Here is a 6,000-nt window from a genome sequence, read left to right as displayed (position 1 = left end):
TTATCTAGTCTCTCTTCTGGTGCTTGTGCATTGTTACTTATGGTTCGTATTGTCTTTATGCCATGTATTAGGGGTCCTAGTGTTATCCCTACCTTTTTTTCCATGATCTTTATCGTTTTTGATTTTATATTTAGGTCTTTGATCTATTTTGAGTTAGTTTTTGTGCATGGTGTCAGGTATGGGTCTTGTTTCAGTTTTATGCAGATGGATATCCAGTTCTGCCAGCACCATTTGTTAAAAAGGCTGTCTTTTCCCCAATTAACAGATTTTGGGCCTGTGTCAAATATCAGCTCCTCACAGGTGGATGAATGTCTGAATTCTCAGTTCTGTTCCATTGGTCTATGTATCTGTTGTTGTGCCAGTACCAGGCTGTTTTGACTACCATGGTGGTATAATAGGTTCTACAATCAGGTAGTGTGAGGCCTCCCACTTTGTTCTTCTTCTTCGGTAATGCTTTACTTATTTGGGGCCTCTTCCTTTTCCATATGAAGTTGATGATTTGTTTCTCCATTCATTAAAAAACACCATTGGATTTGGGATGGGGATTGCATTGCATCTGTAGATCGCTTTGGGTAGAACTGATATTTTCACAATGTTGAGTCTACCTATCTGTGAGCAAGGTATGTTTTTCCACTTATGCAGGTATCTTTTGTTTTTTTGCAGTAGTGTCTTGTAGTTTTCATTGTATAGATCTTTTACATCTCTGGTTATATTTATTCCTAAAAAATTTATCTTCTTGGGGGCTATTGTAAATGGTATTGATTTGGTGATTTCCTCTTCGAAGTTCTCTTTGTTGGTGTGAGGAATCCAACTGATTTTTCTGTTTATCTTGTATCCTGAAACTTTGCTGAAATCTATTAGTTCCAGTAGTTTTCTTTTGAATTCTTTGGGGTTTTCTGTGTATAAGATCATATCGTCTGCAAACAGAGATACTTTGACTTCTTCCTTACCAATTTGGATGCCCTTTATTTCCTTTTCTAGCCTAATTGCTCTGGCTAGGACCTCCAGCACAATGTTAAATAAGAGTGGTGATAAAGGGCATACTTGTCTGGTTCCTGTTCTCAAGGAGAATGCTTTCAAACTCTCTCCATTTAGGATGATGTTGGCTATTGGCTTTGTATAAATGTCCTTAATTATGTTGAAGAATTTCCCTTCTATTCCTATTTTGTTGAGAGCTTTTATCATGAATGGGTGTTGGACTTTGTCAAATGCCTTTTCTGCATCCATTGATAAGATCATGTGGTTCTTGTTTTTTGTTTTATTTATGTGACGGATTACATTGATTGTTTTTCTAATGTTGAACCATCCCTGCATACCTGGTGTGAATCCCACTTGATCATGGTGAATTTTTTTTTTTTATATGTTGCTGAATTCTATGGGCTAGAATTGTGTTGAGGATTTTTGCGTTAATGTTCATGAGGGAGATTGGTCTGCGATTTTCCTTTTTTGTGGTGTCTTTTCCTGATTTTGGTATCAGGATAATGCTGGCTTCATGGAATGAGTTTGGGAGTATTCCATCCTTTTCCGTGCTCTGAAATACTTTTGTAGTAGAGATGTTAACTCTTCTTGGAAAGCTTGGTAGAATTCTCCAGTGAAGCCGTCTGGGCCAGAGCTTTTTTGTTGAGAATTTTAAAACTACTTTTTCAATCTCTTCTTTTGTTATGGGTTTATTTAGTTGTTCTACCTCTGTATGTGTTCGTTTAGGTAGGTAGTGAGTTTCTAGAAATTTGTCCATTTCACCTAGGTTTTCAAATTTGTTAGAGTACAATTTTTATAGTATTTTGTTATGATTCTTTTAATTTTAGTTGGGTCTGTTGTGATATCACCCATCTCATTTCTTATATGGGTTATTTGCTTCCTCTTCTGTTTTTCTTTTGTCAGTTTAGCCAATTGTTTATCGATTTTGTTGATCTTTCCAAAGAACCAGATTTTAGTCTTGTTAACTCTTTCAATTGTTTTTCTATTCTCTATTTCATTTAAGTCTGCTCTAATTCTTATTATTTCCTTTCTTCTGGTGCTGGAGGGCTACTTTTACTACTCTGTATTTGTTCGAGTTGGAGGGTTAATGTTTTGATTTTAGCCCTTTCTTGTTTTTGGATGTGTACATTTATTGCTATAAACTGACCTCTGAGCACTGCTTTTGCTGTGTCCCAAAGTTTCTGGTAGGCTGTGTTTTTTTCTTGCTTGATTCTATGAATTTCTTTATTCTATGCTTAATTTCATCTATAACCCAGTAGTTTTTGAGCAAGGTGTTGTTCAGTTTCCATGTGTTTGATATTTTTTCCTTGCTTTTTCTGTTATTGATTTCTATGTTTATGGCTTTATGGTCAGAAAAGACGCTCTGTAATATTTCAGTGCTTTGGATTCTGTTAAGGCTTGCTTTATGGCCTAATATGTAGCCTATTCTGGAGAATGTTCCATGTGCATTGGAAAAGAAAGTATACTTGGGTGCTGTTGGGTGGAGTGTTCGGTATATGTCTATAAGATCAAGTTGGTTGGTTGTAGCATTTAGCTCTTCCGTGTCTTTGTTGAGCTTCTTTCTGGATGTTATGTCCTTCACCAAAAGTGGTGTGTTGAAGTCTCCTACTACTATTGTGGAGCTATCTATCTCTCTTTTCAGTGCTGTTAAGGTTTGTTTTATGTATTTTGGAGCCCTGTCGTTGGGTGTATTAATATTTATTATAGTTATGTCCTCCTGGTATATTGACGCTTTAATCATTATATAGTGTCCTTCCTTATCCTTTGTGGTGGATTGTACTTTAAAGTCTATTTTGTTAGAGATTAATATTGCCACTCCTGCTCTTTTTTGAGTGTTATTTGCTTGATATATTTTTTTCCATCCTTTGAGTTTTAGTTTGTTTGAGTCTTTAAGTCTAATGTGTGTTTCTTATAGGCAGCATATAGATGGATTGTGTTTTTTTATCCACTCTCTATCTTTTTATTGATGCATTTAGTTCACTTACATTCGGTATAATTATTGATAGGTATGAGTTTTGTGCTGTCATTTTGATGTCTTTTTTTGTGTGCTGTTGACAGTTTCTTTGTTCCACTTAATTTTCTGTGTTGACTCATTTTTCTTTATGTATTTTCTTGTCATCTTTGTCAATGTTGTTGATTTTGTATTTGCTGAGTCTTTATATTTTCCTTGTTTTTTATTTTGACTTGTAGGATTGTTAGTTTCCTTTGTCGTTACCTTAATATTTACCCCAATTTTTTTTAAGTTTATACCAGTCTTTTATTTCATTATATCACCTTGATTTCCTCTTCATATGAAAAATCTATGTCTACATTTTTTAAGTCCCTTTTTTTGTTTTAATGTTGTCATCTTTTACATATTGACATCTGTTTCCCTATTTTCAATGTTTTAGCTTTGGTTTATTTTTATGACTTCTCTATCTGGCTTGATATCCAGTTGCTCTGTCTTATTCTCGGGCCTCTGTCACAGGTAGTTAGGTGGAGTGGGTGGAGCCACCGGTCCTCAGGCCCCTGATATGCGTAGGTGAAGACCCTGCTTAATAAGCAGAGCAGTGTCAAATGTCACGAACCTGCCACTTCACAGCTGAAACAGTTGAAGTTAGGACTTCAGGTATATATCCTGTTGTACTGTGGTAATGAGGGCCTATGCTGTTGAAATGGGCCCACGTAAGTCTATGAAGTGGGAAAGGCACTCAGAGTCCGTGGATCCCTTATGCCTGTGCCTAGGCAAAGGAGCTGTGCCTACCCTGAGTTCCCGGCTTAGGGGAGCTGGCAGGTTATTTTTTCCCCTGTTTATTAATTTGTTCACTCTCCAAGGCCGGGAGAATGGCTCAGGGTGTGTAACAGGTCCTACTTCCAGCCCAGGGGACTCAGGAATTGGTGAAGCCAGTCCAGGACCCAGTGCAGAGCAGGGAGCAGGAAGGTAAATGAGAGAGAGGTTTTTCCCAACGGGAGGTGTTTTTGATCTGTGCAGTCGGCCAGATGCAAGTACTTATCTTGCTGATCAAGGGCTGCTTCTCACTGGTTCTGGGTGGCTGAGGAGACTCTCTGCCACTGGGTCTCTCTCAGTGTAGAAAATGCCTCCCGAGCATCACTGCTTGCCTGCCTCACCTTGCACCATGAGCTGATCAGGCCTGAAGGGCTCAGGCTCTTGCCGGGTCAGGTCTGGCCACTCCTCACTGCTTCTGAACCGCCTCTCCCTCCCCCTGCCACTCAGTCGGATTCCTCAACTTTGCCTTTGATGTTCAGGGCTCCTAGACTGTCATATATAATCAATTCACTTGTTTTTTTCTGGTCTTTGTTGTAAGAGGGACCACCGGAAGTGTCTGACTACTCCACCATCTTGGCCCTTCCTCCTAACTGTTTTTGCATCTTATCAGTCAGGTTCAAGTTCTGTGTGGGTAGCAGTTGTGCATTGCACGATTTGCTCATGAGGATTATCTTGGAGGAAGAGGAAGTAGCAGTCAGGGATGGTCAGAGGAAATAATAAAGTATGAAAAGTTTTTTAGAGTCCTCTAATTCCCTAAGAATGCCCCTCCCCTGCCTTGGCACCCTCAGCCTTCCTCAATTTCTATTCTGCCCCCTTCTCAAAAAACAGGTGGTTTTTTCGTTAATGGTCACTCAAGGAACGTGAAGATCCTAAGAGGCTTCACAGCTGTCCAGGCCCAAGAATCCAGTCTCCTGTAAGAGTTCCAGGCTTGCTCCCCCAGCTGTGGGCAGGTTTTCTTCTAACATTGATGCAGACTATGGATTCTACTTCCATTGAAGACTGCTCCTTTGCAGTGACTACAACAGGTTTAGTTTTCTTGCCAGAGATTTCCAGGGGCCAAGCCAGCCAGAAAGGAGAGTAGGTGGGCAGAAGTCCCTGAATCATTCTCCCTGGTTTGTCTAAATCTGATCACAACCCACCCGATGCACCTATATCACCTTGACTTCTTCTCTGATATATTAAGTGAAAAAAAAAAATCTCCCAAATATATTACAAGTCCCAAAATCCCCTCTGTCTTTTATGCTACAAACAGTAACATAGTTCTGGCTCCTCATAGTTTGTAATAAAGCTTTGATGTCTAGGAAGGGATCAGACTTGTAACAGTAATCTAATACATTTCCCTTCTTCTGTCCCTGTTTATAACTTAACTGAGCTCATCTCTGGCCCATGAGCACAGAACAAATTGATACTGAAAGTGCTGTAATATGTATGAATTCAGAAGCCTTCAAGTATCAAGTTTCCATTAGACTTGTGATATTGGCCCTATCTTGGATATGAGTGGCTTCTCAAATTAGCTACTCTCTTTCAAGGTAGTGATTAAAGAGTTGATCATTATTCCATCACAAAAATCTAGCTGTTCCAGTGACCCCAAGCCACTTGGTGTTAGGGACTGACTCAAAGAAGACAATTCTCTGCTCCTACCACGGCCTGGCAAGTCTGTTTCACACTTTCATACTCACTCACGCTCAGTCTGTGCACATACTTACACAAGATCACTCACACTGAAGCGTGTTCAAATTCCCACACATATTCACTCATGCTTGGTGTGCACACACACTCATACTCTGTACACACACATACATTCACTCATACAGACTGACACATGTTCACACACCCACTGTTACTCATGCGTGGTGTGCACACACACAGAGAAACACATGCACAAACCTAAAACAACAACGTCACAAAACAATTTCCCTTTGGGCTACTTTACACTCTAATCTGTTCTATTCCATTCCGTCCCGTTCCGTTAACTTTTTAAGAAAAATACTGGTCATAATCAACTAAATAGACTTCATGACCCAAGACATGCAGAAAATGAAGAACACTGATTAGAGGATTCCCCATGCAGGTTCTGCGTAGTTCATGCCTCACTCATCTCTCCTGGGCCCCAAACACAGAAACTCATAAAGAAGTGAAACCTGGCCTCGGATCAGATGTGGAGTCTGGGGCATGTTCTGGGAAGATGGTAAAAAAGTCCCTCCCACACTTTGTTAACATCATCTATAAAGAAAAGATCTGGTGCCCTGCAGTAG

Source organism: Trichechus manatus, unplaced genomic scaffold (genome assembly GCF_000243295.1).
Source record: "Trichechus manatus latirostris isolate Lorelei unplaced genomic scaffold, TriManLat1.0 scaffold00181, whole genome shotgun sequence".
Classification (NCBI taxonomy): Eukaryota; Metazoa; Chordata; class Mammalia; order Sirenia; family Trichechidae; genus Trichechus; species Trichechus manatus.
Note: the sequence above shows the minus strand (reverse complement) of the source record.